The sequence below is a fragment of the Pan paniscus genome, chromosome 14, assembly GCF_029289425.2.
Source record: "Pan paniscus chromosome 14, NHGRI_mPanPan1-v2.0_pri, whole genome shotgun sequence".
NCBI lineage: Eukaryota > Metazoa > Chordata > Mammalia > Primates > Hominidae > Pan > Pan paniscus.
The window spans coordinates 39,675,304-39,697,024 of record NC_073263.2 but is presented as its reverse complement, the minus strand read 5'-3'; positions in this window follow the sequence as shown (position 1 = coordinate 39,697,024).

The window sequence follows — 21,721 nt, the reverse complement described above, 5'->3', positions numbered from 1 at the left end:
TTTACTTGGAGAATCCACCCTCCTCCACACTGCTGTGTGGCTGGTCATTCCATGTCCTTTCCAGGCACTGGTTTAGGCAAGAGCCTGTGGTGCAATTTTGCCCAGTGACATGAGAAGGAATGTTTGCTGGGGCATAGGGGCACCTGGGAAAGCATTTTGCTTATAAGAAGAGATTGCCAGGAGGAAGAGGGAGGCAGCTTCAGCCTCTTTTCCTGGATGTAAGTGTTTGTATGTGGGGCAGGAGGCTACTATCTTGCTTCCATGAAATGAGCTACCTTCAATACAAGCCAAACTGTTGAGTTGGGGGGGCAGAGCTGAAAGACAGGAGCTTTGCTCACCTAGGAGATCTAGAAGCCCAAGGATTAAGTAACCTTGGAGCTGTCCTTCCTTGGAACTTCTGACTAGATGAATAAGTCCTTTGTTGCTTGTGGCAGTTGAGTCAGGGTTCTGTTACTATTGGCTGAAAACATCCGAACTGATATAGTATGTTCTTAGGCAAGTTGTATCAATTTCTTTGTCTATATGAGGAGCCTCACATCCTTAGGAGGGAGTCTTCTGAACCCTTCAGCGGACAATGCACAAGGTTAGTAATAACAACTATAGTAATGAGGTTGGGCATGGTGGTTCATGCCTGCAATCCCAGCACTTTGGGAAGCTGAGGTGGGAGGATTGCTTAATGCCGGGAGTTCAAGCTTACAGTGAGCTACGGTCATGCCAATGCCCTCCAGCCTGGATGACAGAGCAAGACCCCATCTCTAAATTTAAAAAACAACTATGGTAATAATTTGCACTTATTTAGGTTACATACTTTCTGAAATACTTTTACATTGATCCTTCATAACAGCTCTGGGAGGCAGGCGAGAGGAATATTATTAGTCTTATTTTCAAGATCAGAAAACTAACACAAAGAGGCAAAATGAGTTATCTGACATATCTAATGACATGTTGATGGCAGAGCTAGGGTAAAACCTAAGTCTGGGAAAGAGAAATGTTTTGACAGTGAAAAAAAGTAAATGTAGGAAAAGATTTAAAAGCGTGGACTTTGGAGGCTGCCAGAACTGGGTTTAAACTCCTACCCTACCTCTTGTTAACACTGGGGTCTTAACACAAGTTATTTAAGTCTGTCAGAACTTCCTCACCTGAAAAACAATAACGATAAAACCCATATCACCAGGACATTTTAAGAAATACAAGAAAAAAAATGTACTTCAAGTACTGAATTCAGTGCTTGGCATATAATAGACTTCCCTCTCCTGAGTACTACTCACCTCTTATGAAAGAAATTGTGGTGACCCTGTCCTTGAAGCTTTTAAAAGATGAAATGGGCAACCATGAGTCCCAACCAAGGCAAAGAACTAGTTGGAACTAATTATTTCTAGAAATCCTTCAAAATGCATGAGAAGAAAAAATAAAACAGAGGATTAACACTGAAAGTATTTCTGGCCAGTTGATGAAAGCGAGTGATAGAAAACAGGATGCTGCATAATGGAGACAGGGCTGGGTAATTTATGTGGGAATGAAAATAAGGCCATAAAAACAGGCCAGGAAGGAGCTGGCAATGTACAAGTATGGAAGAAAAGGAGCTTGGGGTTGTAGTGGTACGCAAGCTAAACGTGAGTCAGTTGTATTTTGCTCTTATTAAGAAAAAGGCTGTCGTGGCTTTGGAACTCATGAACGCACACCCAACATGCAGGAACACAAACTGATCCACCCACCCTGTCCAGCCTCTGTCAGGCCTCTCTTAGAGCTCTACATTCTCTGTGGCCCAGGCTCTTAAGTGAGATGAAGTGACCAAGAAGGGGTTTGAAAAAAATCCAGGGAAGGCAAATGGAAATGATTAAAGGGCTATAAAGCAGGATAGAAGAAACTGCAACGATTTCTCTTGTGGAAACAAGGGCAGGCAGGGAACCCACAAATTTCCATGCATGAAGGGGTGGAGAGGTCAAGAACGGCCTTCCACTTTTCTGTAGCCTCTGCACCTGAAATTTTTTTGAGTGCTGACTTGATGCTCAAAGGAATGCTCACTGGAACATTAGGATTTCAGATTTTCAGGTTTTGGATGCTCAGTCTATGGTGACTGTTAGTACTTACACAGTGCTTAGGACGTAGGAATAAGTCCATTAATATTAGCTATGATTATTGAGTAGGTAGAGAGTACCAACTTACTCATCTCAGGAGATGCTTTTCAAATCCCTTTGTCTTGGACTCCCAGCTTTGGTGGTGGTGTTAGCTCACTGTACTGCCCCACCCAAACTTTCCTTCCATGTTAACTTCTACTTCCTCCCACCTGAAGAGGGAGAAGGGGTAGTTGTTGTGGTCATGTGGCCTCGACTCTGCCCTGTTCACAAGGTGGAAGGTGTATACTTCCTGACCCTGAGTTGGGCTGCTCATATTCTGTCTCTCCTCCCCTTACTCTTTCTTTGAGGTATTTCAACTAAGAGACACAAGAGACCAGGACTCAACTGGTGGTGGTGTTTAAAGTTGGGAGGTCATATAGATGTGGTGGTGGAGGCCTCCTTGTTAGGACTGGCCATGTAGACCAAGCTGGTCTCCAGAGAGGAGACAGTGAAACAGAGGAGAGTGTTCCCTGCCTGGCAAGCTCCCCATTCTCCTAAGGTCTGGCTGTCCTTCTTCCAAATTCTCTATAAGAAACCCCTTTGTGATTTGAGCTGCTCTGAGCTGCTTAGTTCCTTGAAACCAAGTGACCTCTATCCTGGATACTGGCCCACAGTCTTTTCTATCAAACCTGAGAAGCCACTCAGTAAATGTCGATGACGATGACAATGATGATGACAAGAAGGATGGGAGGGGGACAAGATGAAAAATCTGTTTTAGAGTCTATGTGCTTCTTAGATACTGCTGTGTTCTTCTGAAACCATCTAAGAGGGTGAGGGGTTTTTGTTTGTTTGTTTTGTTTTGTTTTCATCACTGCCCTGCCCTAGCTGTGGGTCAAGACAAGATGCACACTTGGTGAGTTCCTTGTTTTCTTGGATAACAGGAGAACTTCAGCTCCAGCTCCTATTAACTTCTCTCAGTCTACCCCTTACTCCTTTGTCCTTTTCTTCTTTCTTTAATGTCTTTGACCCAGACCCTTGGCTACCTAGCATCCATCATTCAGCTGAACCCTGGGTCCTTCAGGCTAACACTTCTTTAGTTTACAGTTCTACCAATTAGCATCATTAAATTACCATTTATGTTTCCTTAAAAAGTGGAGATTGCATCTTTTTTTCGGAGATTTGGTTCTAAAGTCAGTATGTGAGGCAAAGAGTGAAAGCCTCTTATCTTATCCTAAAGTAGACAGCAGTATATGTGGTTTGTGTACATAAGCCTGTGCAGTAATACTTGAGTATACAAGATTAATAATACATGCAGTAATGTGGATTGTCTGATAAAGACTTTTATACAAAATAAATTTCCTACTTCCTCTCTCCCTTCACCTCTCTTTTTGCTGAGTGCACATAGTTTAATGCACAGGACAAGCCCTGTGCTATACTGAAATACCCTGTCTTTTCTGACATCGGGGGCTCCCAGTGTGGGAGAGGGCATGTGTCATCTCTGGTTTGTTGAGGAAGTTCCTATGGTGCTCCTGTCTCTGTGCACACTTTCCTTGCAGATGCTTCTGCAGCCCTGCAGGCAAAATACCCATCTGAGACCTAATCAGGAAACCAAAAGGAAAAATGAGGAGGTGAGAGAGATGCTAAACAGACAATTAGCCACCCGAGACAAGTACTATTGGCTTCCCTGGCATAGACAGATTGTGAAAAGTTGGGGGAAGGGAAACCGAGTGGAAGGGCAATGTGGGGCTCTCCATCCATGGATCATTTTGCCTGCTGCCTCTGCTTTAAGGGTCAGATGTTAAACGGAGACAGCTGGAGCCTCTGGTTTTCACCAGGTGTGGCTAAGTTTCATATTGGAAACTGGCAATTCCTCTGAAAACTTAGATCACCCTTCAGATACTGGTAATGCCACCCCCAGGAATAAAAATGCTCTTGTGCCTCCAGAGAGCAGGCTATCTGTATGTTCCTCGCAGTGATTCACGCCTGTAATTCCAGCACTTTGGGAGACCAAGGTGGGCGGATCACCAGAGGCCAGGAGTTCGAGACCAGCCAGGCCAACAGGGCAAAACCTCGTCTCTACTAAAAATACAAAAATTAGCCAGGCGTGGTGTCCTGCGCCTGTAATCTCAGCTACTCTGGAGGCTGAGGCAGGAGAATTGCTTGAATCCTGGAGGCAGAGGTTGCAGTGAGTCGAGATTGCACCACTACACTCCAGCCTGGGTGACAGAGCAAAACTCCATCTCAAAAAAATAATAAAATAAGTTTTGAATTCGGCATGACTGACTTTTAAATAAAAATCACCTATCGTGGTTTACCATATGTCTGATGAAATCCTGTAAAAATGAAATGCAGATCTTTGCCATTCACTCTTGAGCAAATACATATGCTGTCACATCTCACAGCTATTTATTTCTCCTTATTTTAAGTGTGCCCGGTGCCATCCATCCAGATGCACATCAAACGCACAAGTAAAAATGGAACAGAATTTCTCAGTCATTTGAACATTTAGAATTTATTTGTAACATGGAACAGATATTATGTTTTGGAAAATAAGAAAGGAAAAAACCCATGAGTATATAGGCCAAATGTAGATCTCCTAGGAGCTGGAACCTAGATTCAGGGGTTGGCAGATGTCATGTGAGCCTTACTCAGACTCTGTCCTGCCTGGGGTCATTGGGTAAGTCACCGGACTGCTCAGTGACTCATTTCCCTGACCCTCCCTGGAGAAGAGTAATTCTGCCTCGATCATACCACCTTGACCCAGGATGATGATCAGAGGACTGAGAGAAATAAATGCATAAAAGCAAACTAGAGTTCAGAAAGTTGGTCTTATATGTGTATGATTTCATGCATCCTTTTGAGCCCGGCAAGTGGCTCACTAGTTACTTTCAAGAATATTGCAGAAGAAGCTGCTCTGAAGTGGCTGCTCCTCTAAGCCTGAGCCTGCTTCCACGATGGAGGCAGATGGTAGCAAGGCAAGGAAGTGCCCCTCCATGGTCTGAGGCCCAGAGAGAGCCTCTCCACTGTATGGAAGTGGGTGTGATCAGAAGGTTGGGGCCAAATAACTTTGCTGCCCCCTCAAGGGGTGCCAGGAACTGAAGCCTCTCCACTGGAGCATGTGTGACTGTAGCTGGCTGCAGGCTGTCCTGGTCTCCTACCAGCTCCTTAACATTCCAGCTTCCTGTGTGGCCTGGCAGCATCCCTGAAGAGGCCAGATTCTCAGCGTCCCTTGAGGCCAGGGAGCTCTCTGTAACAAAGAAGAGGGCGCTCCATACCACCACTGTCGCACAGTTAGACCTGCCCATTGCCCAGGAGAACACTTACCCAGAGGTTGGCTCTGACGCCACCTGACTTGTCAAGCAAACTCCTCCGTGGAGAAAGGAAAAGCAGATTCATGCCATGCGCTGAGAGCCTGGCTCTGGTTCTCTACTCCATTGGCTCTTACACGACACAGGCCAGGCCCTCCACAGAACAGATGGAACGTTCAAACCGCTGACCCACCTGCATCAACAGCATGATCAGCTCAGCTTGCTCTTCCAACCAACAGACTCCCCTTCTACGGCTACAGGAATCCTAGGATTCTAGTTGAGGAAGAGAGCTTAAAAGATCAGCAAATCCACATGCACCTTGCAGAGATGTCATTACACATGCTAATGACTTGGCCATAGACAGTCTACAAAACTGGCCTATCTCCTGCCTGTGTCCAGTGAGGATTTGGGGTGGCAGCAGGTGGTCATAAGCCAGGATTCTTAAGTCTTGGCTCAGAGACCTGCTGTTGTGACACTCATCCCTCTGCTGAGCAGAAGCCCTGTGAATTCCTCCCTGAAGGCTATGCCAATCTCTATGCAGTTGTCTCTTTCTTTTATGAGGCCACCTGTATTAGTCAGGGTTCTCTAGAGGAACAGAACTAATAGGAGATACACACACACACACACACACACACACACATACACACACACGGGAGTTTATTAAGGAGTATTGACTCTCATGATCACAAGGTGAGGTCCCACAGTGGGCTGTCTGCAAGCTGAGGAGAAAGGAAGCTATCTGAGTCCCAAAGCTGAAGAGCTTGGAGTCCGATGTTCCAGGGCAGGAAGCATTTGGTATGGGAGAAAGATGTAGGCCAGAAGACCACCCCTTCCTCCGAGAATGTGAGAGCCTGTGTATTAGCCTGTGTATTATGGCACCTTGGGCTGCCATAACAAAGTGCCACAGATGAGGTGGCTTAAGCATCAGAAATTTACTTCTTATAGCTCTGGAGGCTGAAAGTCCAAGAACAAGATGTCGGCAGGTTTGGTTTCTTCAGAGGCCTCTCCTGGCTTGCGGATGGCCGCCTTTTTGCTGGGCCCTTACATGGTTTTTCTCCTGTACCCATCTCTGTCCTAATCTCCTCTTCATGTAAGGACAACGGGCTGAATGGGTTAGCACCTGCCCTAGAGATCTCATTTTACCTTAATTGTCCCTTTAATGGCCCTATCTCCAGTTAGGAGGTTAGGACTTTAACACATAAATTTGGGGAGGGGGCATAATCCAGCCCATGGGGAGGGGGCATAATCCAGCCCATAACATCTTGCTTGTATTTCATCTGTCTGGAGCCCACTCTCACCTTGCCCCAAAACACTGGGCTCCCAAATGCTCAGGAAATGAGTGACCATGCTGGAAAACAAGGATAAGCCCAGCTCCCAGCCCACCTCTCTGGTGGGCATGAACGGCAGCAGGGTGTCCCTGCCTGAGCTTCTTTCCTCTCTGTTCCTTAGAAGGGAGCTCCAGGCGGGAAGAAGGGCTCAGTTCACTGGTCTCCAGCAATGCAAACTGAATCCCTGTTCCCCCACAGCTGCTCCCCTTCTGGTGTTGAGCCCTCATGCGTGAACGTTAGCAGTTGTTCTTCATGTTGGCAGCCCCCAGCAATCTGCCTGTGGCTCCTGTAAGTGGCAACTGTCAGGCAGTCATTCTCCTCACCTAATCACAGTAGTAGTTGCCACTTATTAGACGCCTGGCATGTGCCAGGTTGGCTTGGTGCTAAGAACTTAATTGAATATTAGAATATTAGTCCCATAATAATCTGGTGAGGTCACTATTACCACTCTCCTGTTAAAGGTGGGAAAGTGAAGATTTTAGAAAGGCTAAGGGAACATAGCTGGGGAATAGAGGAATTCAAAATTGAACCCAAGACTTGACTTCAATATTTCACTTCTAACCTTGACATGGTACTGCCTCCCTAGCTAACCCCATCAGCCTCTCTTTCAAAATCCTGTGTATTTCTATGGAACATTTTCTCACCTCCTGGAAAAGTTCTCAGGTTCTAACCTCAGTGTCACTCTTTCAGTATCATCTCTTGAAGACAGAGCTCAGACAGTGTGGTGTAAAGGGGAGAGGGTGGACTTCGGAGTCAGGGTTGGGTTCAAATACTGGCCATACCGCTTACCAGCCATGTGACCCTGGGTAAGTTACTTCACTTCAATAAGCTTCAGTTTCCTTCTTTGTAAAAAGAGATAACGTCTGTCTCACAGGGTTGAAATAAGATAAGGCAGGCCAGGCCTCTTGCATATTGTCTAGCATGCACTAGGTGCTCTGAAAAGGCAGCCTTGGGCTAAAGGAGACTCAAGAAACATGACAATTAAGTACATTTGGGAGCCTTGATAGGATCTTGATTCAAAAAAGTACACAAGCACACATATTGGGGCAAATGGAGGAATTCGAATGAGGACTTTATGTTAGGTAATAGCATGGTATTAATGTTAAATTTCCTGAGTGTGGTCATGGTATTGCGGTTACAGAGGAGAATGTCCTTCTTCCTAGGAACTGCATGCTGAGTCCCCAGGGACCCCAGGAGAATGTCACAGTGACTCATGCTGACTTACAATTCTCTGGAGAGGAGAATGCTTGAAACGAAAGAGCCAGTTTCATACTGAATATCTGATATAAACTCTCAAATGGTTTCTCAAACAAACTAATAAAGATGTGTGTATATGTTCCCACATGCACACATACACCATGGGAAAGAGAACGCCAATGTGATAAACGGGTATTCATTGTATGATGATTACAACTTTTCTGTAGTTTTGAAATTTTTCAAAATAGAAAGTTGTGGGTTGAAAGAGCTTCATGCAGAGCATGGACAGTGAGCCTGTAGAACAGCACAAGGCCCATGGGCATTTATTTTGTTTTTTCTCCTGGGCCTGGACATGTCATAGGCCTGCCTCTGTCCAGGGCAGAAGGAACTGCCTCCCTTAGCGTATTTCCCCAGAGGGCCTCCCCACACCCACCACCACCTGGACTGCAATGCAGAGCCCACCTGCTCCCTGGCTGTGTTCCTATTCCACATTTTAGAGGTTTTCATAAGCCCACATTTAGGGTTGCTAAATTTAGCAAATAAAAGTACAGAATGCCCAATAAACAATGAATAATATTTTAGTGTGTCTCAAATATTGCATGGGACAAAACTTGTACTAGAAAAAGTATTAATCTGAAATTCAAATGTAACTGGACGTTCTGTATTTAATCTAGTAACTCTAGCTCTATCAGGCTACTGCCTCCCACAACCAGAGTCAGGTCATCTATGAAGACTGAGTCTTAGGAACACAGTAGGGAGATTTTCAGCCCAATGGCAAGATTTGCAAACCATTGCAGAGACCCTAGGCCCTCTGCCCCACGACTTATAAAGGAAACACACAAGAGGGTTGTTGGTTGAGCCAGGATAGACTCATGGGCCTTAGGGAGAGAAAGAACTGTCTCAAAAGCCCTGCCAGTGTGTCTAGGCTGATCCACCTGGGTCATGCTCATGCGGGTGTGCCTGAATCCTGGGCATCTGCCTCTTTGTCCAGCTCCTCACCTCCCCAGCTGTGCCAGCCTCACACAGCCCAAGGGCTGTGAGCAGTGAATCCAGGGCTGGCCTGCTTGGGTTTGAATTCTGGCCTTACCACTTACTGGATGGGTACATTCAAATCATCTACCCTATCTCAGTTTCTTCATCTGTGAAATACAGATAAATAACAGTAACTCCCTTGCAGAGGAATAACTGAGCTAATATTTGCAAAGTACTTGGGACAGTGTCTGGCATGTAGTAAGCCTGGTATAGGTGTTTGTTAAATAAATAATCTACTCGGGGAAGAAGACTCGTGCTGTTGTGAGGTCAGCCTTATGGCTTGAGGCCCGCAGAGCCTAGAGGGGCTGTGCTCTGGGTGTCTTTGGTGACACAGGCAATGGGCTGAGCATTCGCTGGGATGAAGTCAGGAAAGTGATGTGGAGGTAGAGAGGCTGGCAGCTATAAGGCGTGACTGTGTCCCCATCCCAGCTGGTTCCCACCTAGGAGAACTGAGGCACTGGGGGGAAAAGAGGCTCAATGTGGGCTATTCTGTTTATTTTGTGTGTGTTTTTCTTTTAAATTTGAGATGGAGTCTCACTCTATTGCCCAGGCTGGAGTGTAGTGGCACGATCTTGGCTCACTCCAACCTCTGCCTTACAGGTTCAAGCGATTCTCCTGTCTCAGTCTCCCAAGTAGCTGGGATTACAGCCACACGCCACCACGCTTGGCTAATTTTGTATTTTTAGTAGAGATGGGTTTCCACCATGTTGGCCAGGCTGATCTTGAACTCCCGACCTCAGGTGATCTGCCCGCCTCGGCCTCCCAAAGTGCTGGGATTATAGGCGTGAGCCACTGCACCTGGCCAGCATAGGCTATTTTGGAAGTAACTCTCAGGAACTATCCTATTGCCATGATAGTTTACTCAAAGTGTCTCCTTCACTCTTCGATTTTTTTCTTTCTTCCAGTTGGTGCCCCCTTCCTGTTCTCTTTAGTATTCCATTTTGTTTCATAGCTTCTTCTCCTCCAGTCTGACTTACATTTCTTCACCTTATTCCTGGTTTCAAAAAGGAAAAAAAATTACTTACACAGTGTGCAGGGTTAAGGTTGGGGCGGGTCTGATGGCACCCCCAGCCAGTCCCATGCCATATTGATCATGGCACATTACCTGCAGAACAGGGGCTGGCCTGAGCCTTGCAGTCCCAGAGTGGAGGAGACCTTAGGGACGCCAGGAGACTGTCACAGTGACTCATGGTTACTTACAATTCTCTGGAGAGGAGAATGCTTGAAACGAAAGAGCCGGTTTCATCAGATACAATGAGAAATGTGACTGCCATGTGGCTCCTTGATCCCTTCCTTTCCTCATAGGCAAATTCTATGAGAAGCTGAATTATCAGAGGCATAGACATACAGGTATGTGATTCTTATATTAAACAACGTGACTCCCTGATAGGCTGAGGTGTGCATCTTGACAACAGGACTCCACTTGCCACCTGCTCAGATGAGTGTGTCCTTCAGTGTGGATGCTGTGGCAGATTGCATTTTCCAGAGATGGCAGCGACAATACCTGTTGTCCCATGCCATTTTCTGCAAGCAACCTTGCCACTCCCCCATCAAGAGGTGGAGTTGAATACTTTTACCCTTGAACTTGGGCAGGCTTGTGATTGCATGGGCCAATGGATCTGGCAGAAGTGATGCTGTGTCACTCCTGAGGCTCAGTCATAAAAGGCAGTGCAGCTTTTGTCTTGTTCACTGGACCACTCATGCTCAGAACCCTGAGTTGCAATGGGAGGAAACTGCTTACCCTGAGGCTGCATGCTGTAAGGAAGCTGAATCACACCCAGAGAGGCCACATCTAGGGACTCTGATAAGCAGTCCTGGTTTTGGAATCATCCCAGCCCGGGGCCTGAGTGAAAGGGCCTCCAGATGATGCAGTTCCTAGCCTTGGAGTCAACCCAACCTTCAGGTCTTTCCAGTTGAGGTCCCAGATATCATGGAGCGGGGATAAGCCCATTCCACTGTGTCCAGTCCAAATTCCTGACCTGCAGTATCCATGGGCATGGTAAAATGGTTGTTGTTTTAGACCGTTAGATTTGGGGTTAGGATATTACACAGCAACTGCAATGAGGACCAACACATTTCCCATTGTCAGGGAAGTGTTTGCCTTATTACTTTCCTTTTCTTATGCTTCCATGGCTGACTAATCCTTCTTATTATTGACATATCTGTAATGGTGTTTTCTGCAAAAATAATATTGCTATAAAAATAGAAACCCAAGATCTAAGACATAAGTTACCCGCATTCCCATCTCCTAAACAAATATTTTTATTTGTCCCAGCTCATCTTTTCTTTAGATCCATGAATGTTTCCTACTTGCTTGCTGTGTGACCAGAAGTAAAGAGCCAATAGTCCCTCTTTTGATGCCCTCTGACAAAACTGTCTTTTCCAGAGTCCAGCCCAGGCTCATAAGATTAAAAAAAAATAACAGTTGCAATTAGACCTTGTTCTCCTGAGATATATTTTTTTTCTCGTTAAGGTTGACTTTGGATATCATTGATATTGATCCATTGCATATTAATTTAGTTTGGGGACAGGGGTATGTTATTTACCTAATTTGCAAGTTATTGTTGGTGATGGTTGGCACCCACCTTCTTTCACCCCCATATTTCACCTGCACTAGCTTTCCCTTACTTGTTTTTCTTTCCTCCTATTTTGATATTTTTGCCCAAGATGGGGTTGTCAATCATATTGTCTAAGACATGGGGGTTTAATGAAATCTCAAATATCTAGATAACTTGGAATTTGGACTTAGCCTAATAAGATGTTTATATGTTCTAAGAGTTTAGAAGATTCTAGATAGAATTCATGGTTTATGTTTCCAGTTCTAAAGTCTTCCCCCACCACTTACTTGACAAATAAAAATTGTACATATTTATGGTATACAACATGATGTTTGGAAATATGTATGCATTGTGGAGTAGTTAAATAGAACTAGTTAACATGCACTTTATTTTGACTGAGAGATTTTTATTTATTTTTTACTTAGAGAGCATCTTTAGATTTGTGAAAGATAAAATGCAAGACCCAGAGCTGGGGTTAGGGTGCGGTGAATGTGGCATGATTGCCTAACTGCAGAGTTGTATCTGCCTTTACTTAAAAGTTTGGTATTTTGTTGATGGTGAATTTGCCTTCATTTTCATTTTTAAAAATATTGCTTAAAAACATTTATCTTGACTGCTGAGTTACAGGAACCCCTTTAAATTTTGTATCCTAGGCAAGTGCCTGCGTCACTAGCCCGTCTCGGACAGGACCACCCACCCAGTTTCTTTAAAGATTTATTCTTGTTCTAGCTCTTGCTTAGGGACAAAGGACACAGGCCTTCCTGAACTACTGCTTTTTCTCTTCCTCACACTTGCTGCACTCCATCGTCGCCTTTTCTTAACCTTGTGGGACCCCATCCCATGAAAACACTGAAACATTGAGTTGATGCTGCACCTGCAGCAGGAAATAAAGGACTGAGGCAACCAACAGGATTAATCAGGGCACAAGGTGACTCTCAGTTGACAGATGTGGAGAAATGAAATGGCTTTTTTTTCCCCATGAATTATCAGAGCAGTTATTGCAATATTCTTATTCATGCTACGTGTCCAGAAATGGCACTCCACTGTGACTAGTGCTAAAGGATAACATTTGATGCAGATGTGTTGATGCATCAAGATGGTCTGGTCAAATATAAAAATCATTTTTTAAAAGCAAGTAATACCTGCCCCACAAGTCTCCTTCCTGAACCTCCCCATCTCGTATGTGAGAACAGCAGTCTGAATTTCAAGGGTGAAGTATGGGCTTGTGTGAGGCTTTGGAAGGGGGGCGGTTATCTGCTTCCCCATTCATTTCTAAAAGATAAAAGCTGAAATTTTTTTTAAACATGACAAAATATTCTTTCATCAAAATAGTTGTATCAAAGCAGCAATGTCAAAATGTCATGCCTTGACTTTGCTGATTCTAGGTTCTCAAACTGTACTTGTTATTATGATTGTTAATTTCACCTGAAATTTACAATGTAATAAAACTTTGAAAGAAAAGTTAATGAAATGGCAGATTTCTCTGACATTATGAACATATGCATATATATATATATATATATACACACACATATATATGCTCCTTTCTTCCTTCCTTCTTCCCTCCCTCCCTCCATTCATCCCTCCCTCCCTCCTTTCCTTCCTTCTTTTTCTCCCCAACTCCCTCCCTCTCTCACTCTCTATCTTCATCTTTAAAATACTGAAAGTAATTTGGGTTGGCCTGTTAGCCATTTACAGTAATGTATTATGCATATCCTAATGAACCAGATACAGTTTTGTATACATTTTAAAGATGGATAAATTTGGTTGAATAATGACAGTCTAAGGTTTTACTTGGCCTGACTAGACACAAAGGAGAATATCTTTTTCCAGTTGTCTCTGGGCATTGGCCAGAGCAGTCTTCTGCTGCATAGAGAAAAGACACGTTGAGATAGACTGCCATATAGTACACGGCACATCAGAACATCAAAGCTCTTCTTTCCAGAACATGTTTTGACTGTAGCTTAATTCACTCCGTAAAGGAATTTAAAATAGATTCTTTACCTATAACATATATTTGACAACACTTTGAATTTTAATGTGAACCTGTGCAATGTAGACACAACTAAGTCTGGCAGCATATTCATGTCAGCGATAGCACATTTTATTTATAGAATTTACCCTCTCCCCAATTCTCAGCTAGAAGCCCATACACAGTAATTAAGCCATTATAAAAACACAATAGGATATAACATAATAGAACCATCCTGCTGTCAAGGCACACAGAGCGGGGAAATCAGGATTAACACAGAAGAACACAATGCTTCCAATTCAGCTCTGCTGCAGAAATGTCACAAACTAGTACCCTCCCCAGGATAAGTAGGGGGGGAAATTACTTCCACAGACAACTGGGTTAATATTCAGAAAATGGCAAACTGACCAGCAAACTAGTCAATCAATCAATCAACCAATATCAATCAATCGATGTCTTTGTATTCAAGAGTCTTACAATCATATTGCGAAGTAAGGCTTAAAACGAAAATACAGTACAACAATGATACCAGGTATGTCACAAGAAGGATGAGATTAAGCAAAGGATGTGCATAAAAGCAAAAGGAGGCCAGGTTCCTATGTCTAGAAATGCCAGGGAACTCTTTACTTGAGGAGGTAGGGCTTGAACTGGGCTTACAAGGAAGTGGAAAATTTGGACAGGAAAAGAGGAAAAAGAAATGGTATGAAAAAAGAAAAATATTGGGAAGGAAGACATTCAAGAAAATACTTACGTGCAAATACTTGGTGCAATAGTTCCCAAAATAAAACATCAGACAAACTATGGATATATTGTTTTCCTTTTAAAATGTGGCAATGCTCTATTATTATCTAATTATTAGTAGTAATTTTATATAGGTATAAAATTGTAATATATGTATATGCTTCAATCCATAAAAAATGTTTATATGTAACAGAGAAAAAGGATTGGAAGAAAACACATCAAATGTTATAGTATTTTTTAAATGAGTGATAGTAATATGGGTAATTTTATTTTTTCTGAGAAACTTTTTGCTTTCCAAATTCTAATTTAAACAATAAAATTTCGGGTGCAGCGCACCAGCATGGCACATATATACATATGTAACTAACCTGCACATTCTGCACATGTACCCTAAAACTTAAAGTATGATAATAATAAATAAAATTTAAAAAAAAACAATAAAATTTCTACAGTGAAGCAAGAACAAAGGGAGACCAAAAAAAAAAAAAAAAAAACCACTAGAAATACACTTTAAAATGGCATCTATATACAAATTTTACATTCTACCATTCGTTCATCCATAGACTAATGGACAGTGTATGTTAAAAGGAATTTTTTGAAACTATCTGTTATGGACTAAATTACATTCCTCCAAAATTCATATGTTAAAGCCTTGACCCCAATATGACTGTAATTGGAGATGGGGGCCTTTACAGAGGTAATATGAGGTTATAGGGTGGGGCCCTAATCCAATGGGACTAGTGTTCTCATAAGAAGAGAAAGAGATACCAATGACGTGTGCACAGGGAAAAGGCCATGTGAGGACACAGCAAGAAGGTGGCCATCTTCAAGCCAAGGAGAGAGGCCTTAGGAGAAACCAAACCTGCCAATGTCTTGGTCTTGGACTTTCAGCCTCCGGAACTGTGAGCAAATACATTTTTGTGTTTAAGCCACCAAGTCTGTGGTATTTTGTTATAGCAGTCCTAGTAGACTCATATACTATCTCTACAAAACTTACATCATGTGGAAAGTATAATTTGTCTACCTATTTATTTTACTATAAAATTAACATAAAACAACTTGTGACATTCATCCACCAAAGTGAAACTTCCACACCAGTTATATCTCCTACTCTGGGTAATTTCTTCTGCTGAGCACCACCAGAAAACTGGCCATGGGCCAACACTGGAGGAAGCTGCAGATTGTACAAGGAGACCCAGAGGACCTCTGCAGTGCCAACAGACAGAAAAGGGTAGCACTAACCGGCACTGCTGGTGCTGATGTCCTGAATAGGCCATCCAGGTCGGAGATTCTATTTGCTTGTTTTCCTGAATATGTTACTCTGCCAGATCTTCCTTCAGGATTGAAGGAACTGTTTCTGTAGCTTCTGGGCCTGCTGCTGGCTGACAGCACTCCACTGTCAGCCCTTTGTGGGCACTGAGATCTACAAAGACAGCCTTCTTACCCATGAGCCATCTGCCTGGGACTAGCCTCCATTCAATGACAGGTCAATGGAGGCAACTAAAGATCTGACCCCGTACCCCAACTGAGGATGTCTCTGAAAGGCCAGTCCAGTTTTGGAGCTCCCTGTACAGTGAACTGAGACCTTTTCAGAGTCCACAGCTCAATTTTGCCCTCTGGTAAATCCTGTTTCCTTCCCTTCCTTGACAGGTGTTAGTCCCGAGACCGCACCCTAATAAATTTCCTATTTGGTAATGTCTGTTTCCGAATTTCTAGGGAACCAACCTGCAATATTTCTCAATTTGTTTGCACCAGCTATTCCTGCCAAAAACCCAGGTTGCTTATCTATGTAATCACAAGGCAATTATCTGTCCATCTAGGATTATAGTTGACCTTTTTTGAAACATCTACGTGTCATTTCAAGCCTTCTGGTTGAGGTTGAAAAGGGAAATTTATTTTATCCCTGATTTGATTTCCTACTGAAACTGTCCTTGAGAACTTGGATTAAATCATGAATTTTTTTTAGTTCTATTTGCCTTTCCTACCAGGTAGCTTTGTCCTCATCCAGCATTAGGAGTTTGAAATGAGAGCCTGAATGGGTCTCATTTGGTCCTAAGTGGTTGGTCTATCTATATCAGAACTGTACGACACAAAATGTCAAATCTCAAAAGCACCTGAGAAGTTATCTAACTCTAGAATGACTGAGGGATTTTCATACACATTTTGACTTGGACCAGGTGGTAGTGGCTGTTGGAATGCTGTCTTGAGAAGGGCTTAGCAGGAAAGAGCACTGAGTGGGTTATGGAAGTTGGGCAGGCATGGGTGTGGAGTGGGGACTGGTGCAGTCACCTCGCAGACATTCTTGATAGTCCCACTCTCTCATATCACTGGAGATGAAACTGGCTCAAGGTGGAGACTTACCCGAGGTTGTGTGGCTGGTTACAGGGTTTGGACCATAACCAGTGTGCCCCAACAAACAGTCCAGACTTCTTCATCCTATAAATGGTATATTTAGCATCTTTGGCTACACCTCCTCCGTTGCAGGCCCTGGTCTACCAGAGCACATGGGTCTTGAGTCAGATTCTTGTCCCCTCCTCCTTCCTGACTGCCCTCTGTTGCCATAAGTGAGCATGACTCCTTGGGCCAAATGCCAACAAATAGTTTCTGTTTCTTCCGTGTTTCTTGGTTAAGCCCAGCAAAGTTCTAGCCCTTGGAAATGGGTATTTTTGATAGATTAATTTTCTGCCTCTGGCCTGCTTCCCTTCTCATTTTTTTCATTTGTTAATTTAAAAAATGTTTAGGGTAGTTGTTATGGGGAATATTAAATTTCCTAACTAAAGAGCCCACTAATATCTTTGAGCAGTGACTTAAATGTGTAGTAAGGCCCAACCTGCTTTGAAGGGGACATCTTTTCTCTTCTTTTTCCGCTAATAGCATCCTATTCTTCACTAGGGAGTTTCCCCTTCCCTCCCTTTCCACATGGTTCTGTTGGAGCTGTCAGTCACACCAGCCCTGGCCTGGCTTCCCTAGGTGGATATTTGACCAAGCTCTGGCTGTGGTGTCCACATAATGCTCCCTCCCCAAGGGCTGTGTTCTATCCTCAGAACCCTTGAGTATGTTTTACATATTCATTGCCATTTACATAAGTATGCCATTTATGTATACATTGCCATTACGCAGCAAAAGGGACTTTGTAGATGGAATTAAGGTTGTGGACTTTCAGATGGAGAGATTCTCCTGGATTATCTAGTTGGGCACAAAGTAATCACATGGCCTCCTGAAAGTGGAAAAGAAAAGCAGAAGGATCAAAGAAATGTGATAACAATAAAAGAAGCAGGAGAGATTTGAAGCATGAGAAAGACTTGACTCACCATTGCTGGCTTTAAAGCTAGAAGAAAGGGCTATAACCTAAGGAATGTGAGCCCTTCGAGAAGCTGGGAATGGTCCACAGATGGAGACAGGTAAGGAAACCGGGATCTCAGTCCTACAAGCACAAGGAACTGAATTCTGCTAACAAACTGAATACACAAGGAAACAGGTTTCTCCTGGAGAAAGGAATGCAGCCTTCTGACACCTGGATTTTAGTCTAGGGAGACCCTAATGTGGTTTGACCTTCAGAACCATGAGGTAATACATGTGTTTTGTTGTAAGCTAATAAGCCTGTGATAATTTGTTACGGCAGCAATAGCAAATGAGGACACAGGCTAAATCTCCTGGCCACAGGAATTGGTCCAGGGATGAGCATGTGATTCAAGGCCGTACCAATCAAAGTCCTTCTTTCCAGACTCCAGGAAAGAGACATCTTTTCTCTTGATGGGAGCTATAAGGATGTGTGGTCCTGGAAGTATAGCTCTGGCCCCAGCGAAGTGGAAAGGCTCATAAGAACTGTGACAACACACCGGCAGAGCTGTGATGGGAGTCAGTGCAGGTCCCGACAGGGTTCCTCCAGCCACTCCACCCCCACCCTTCCCAGTCACATAAGCCAATTAACTCCTTCTTTCATTCAAATTCATTTCAGTTGGCTTACAGTTACTTGACTAATCTTGTCCAGCCCCTTTAGAATCCCAGTCCTTGGTCATCCATACTTAAAAATACCATCTTCTCCAGAAGGAACCCAACAGGCACATATATTCTCTTGGCACATTAGCAGAAATTATTCTCTCAGATAACCTGGTTGTCACTGAGTGATGACAGAGCCCAAAGGAAATGGTGCACACCATAGGAAGTTCTGGTAGAAGACAGGTAAAGGAAAAGAACTGGGTCATGGGGGAAACAGACGAGGGAGGGTGGAAGGAAGGTGTAATGTTGAGTGAATGAGTGTTGGGGGTAGAAACAAACCATTACAGCCCTAGACATTGAGAGAAAAATGGAGGTTAAAAAAAGAGAGGGGAGGTCAGGTGCAGTGGCTCATGCCTGTAATCCCAGCACTTTGGGAGGCCAAGGTGGGTGGATTACCTGAGGTCAGGAGTTTGAGACCAGCCTGACCAACATAGTGAAACTCTGTCTCTACTGAAAATACAAACAAATTAGCCAGGTGTGGTGGTAGGCACCTGTAATCCCAGCTACTTGGGAGGCTGAGGCAGGAGAATCGCTTGAACCCGGGAGGCAGAGGTTGTGGTGAGCTGAGATCACGCCACTGCACTCCAGCCTGGGTGACAGAGAGAGACTCTGTCTCAAAAAAAAAAAAAAAAAAAAAAAGGGGAGGTGGCAGCTTCTCAATTCTACCTCATGCCTCTCCACTCCTACTAGGGTTTTCAGTTATTCTTGACTGTCATAAATCTCGATAATGTATTCCAATCACAGTTCCTGGAGCAGGTGGGTCAGCAGTGGGCCCATCCCAGGGGAGGGAGTCCACCTATTCCTGGATGTGCTCCGTGAGCTGCTGGGAGTGGGCACGGACAGAGTGCCCACAGCTTTCTGGAACATCCCACGGTAGAAAAAGGAGAGCTACAGAAAAGCAACACAAAACAATCTCCTCGTGCAGTTTGCTTATTGTTGGAGTTTGAAATTCTGCCAAGTGCTCATACTTCTTTGTTGTCAGCAGTTTAGTTTGAGACAATAGAGAAAACAGCTCTTTTGGCTTCTACCTAAACTTTAGCAGAGAAAAGAACAGCTTCAGAAGTTGAACTCAAATGGTCTTCTTACCTTATTTGCCCTGACCCTGAGTTGCACTGTGCTAGCAAAGAATGGAGAACATGGGGCCTGGAAATGCTGTGTTTATGAGACGAGGCTTGGGCTCACACATTCTCTGAGTCACAGCCTCTGGAGTCGGTGGTGATTAAGTAGGGATGTGGGAGGGAAGCACTGTGCCAACTTGAGAACCCCCTTTTTGGACTCAGCATTTTAACCAAACTTGAAAACTCAAATCTTTCAGCTTTAGGAGTTTATTTTCTCTTGGAAAATATCTGGATCCTTTTTATTTTCTGTACGAGGGAAGGAAAAGGCCAAGAATAAAGATGACAGGTTTATTTGGACATAAAATCATTGTTGGACAACTGTTTTTTGCTGAGTTAAGTGTCAAAAATGTCTGTAATTTACAGAATAAATTTTCCTGAAATTACACAGGGGGTGGTTAATTGACAGCAAACTGCTTGAGCTGTTTGGCTGTGGCACTGTTGCCCTTTCAGAGAACTTGGGTCCCTCCCTTCCAGTCCAGAGCTTCTGGGGCAGAATATTTATTTTGAGCACCAGGGTCTGACCCACACCTGCTCAAATCTTCAGTTCCCAGCTTTGCCTAAATGCCCTCATTTCTGAGCAACCATGAGGCTAGCTTCTAGTTTGTTTGTAAGATCTGCAGGCATCCATTTTGATGGTGTCATTGATAATTTTGTATGTGAATCTCAAAAACACTTGTAAAGAATTTGAGTTTTCTATGGCCTGGAGGGGAGGGAAGTTGTATCCTCCCTATTTAGTAAAGATGACTGACAGCTTTCCTGTATATAGCAGGCTGTCTGTCGATTGGTGGCTTTACATCTTAGAGGAGGGCTCTCTGGAGTTTTCCATTCCTATATCTATGGGTTCTGACCCATGGCTGTCTCACTTCCCTGTTTTCTGGCTGGTTTGGCAGAGATGCCTTATTACATGGGTCCTATCTGGAGGCCCAGAACAGCCTATGAAATTTTATGTCACTGCAGAAAATGGCTTCTTTCAAAATAACATTTTACATAGCCTGGCTTTCTTAATTAATGTGCTGTGGGGAGTTTTCTTAACTCTTACTTGTTCATTGGCTTTCTTGTGCTGGTGTAAGGACTCTACATCATCATTAATTGACATTAATGACATTACTTGACATTTAGGTAGCACCAGATCCACCTTTAAAACCTGAGGATAAATTATAATTTGTTGTAATACATAAGGAAGGAAGAGAATCTGGAAGGAGTCATGAAGCATAGGGAGTGAGACCTCCCTAGAGAAGCTGGTGTAAGCTTTGATTCTGCCTTAATAGGATCCCATACATCTCAATGCAGAAAGAAAACAGTTTCCAGGACGTGGCACCAGGCTTCCCCACACAGGGTCCTGTGGCACAACACAGTTTACTGCTCCATGCCACAGGGTCCCTCGCTGTAGGAGCAAGAATTGGGTCCACTCAGGGCCCGTCAGGAGGGAGAGTTTTATGTTCATGGTATTCAAGTGTTCTGACGTGGGAACACTATGGGGAAGTTCCCTTCTTCTGATATCAGACAGTCTGTGAAGAGGTGAAAGCTCCCCAGTGAGCAACCTTTCCCCAGCCTCTCCTGACTGAAGTGGAAATGATGTCTGAGCAGAATAAGCCAGTCGATGAATTCATTCTTTGAACTTCTCTGACTGGGAAGTGGTTCTGAGACTTTGAAAATCTTCAAAGATCTCAGCTCATGAAATCAATAGTTCATTTTTTAAGTTGCCAGAGTTAAGGCAAGCATTCTACTCAGAAAAGAGTGGGAAGGTCCTCCTAGTTGAAGACCCAGACACTAAAAAGAATAAAAAGCTAGGAAAGCTATGGCCCCTGCCCTTAAGGCACTTTCTAGGGAAGAATGAAGGTCAAGACTGCCCATGGCCCTGGAATCAGCACAGGAGTCAGAGGTGAGAGCAGGCACATTGGGCAGGGAGTGGGCGAGGGAAAACAGGGAAGGGATAAGGGCCTTTTCTGTGTAAGTGATTATATATGCTGAAAGTTGAGTGACAATGGAAATAATCTGAAATATGTCCCATCTGTGTGCATTTCTTGACTGATAATTTTGAAACAAGGTACTAAGACTAATGACACATAATTTTTTTGATATTTTCTTTTTTTAAAATTTTAGTTTAAGTTCTGGGATACATGTGCAGAATGTGCAGGTTTGTTACATAGGTATACATGTACCACGGTGGTTTGCTACACCTATTAACCTGTCATCTAGGTTTTAAGCCCCGCATGCATTAAGTATTTGTCTTAATGCTCTCCCTCCCCTTTCCCCTCACCCGCCCGACAGGCCCCAGTGTGTGATGTTCCTCTCCCTGTCACATAATATTTATTAAGCACTTACTAGGTATCAGGTATTATGCTGTGAATTTACATGAACTCTCATGAATTATCTCATGTAATCCTTACCATAAATTATATTAGCTTTGT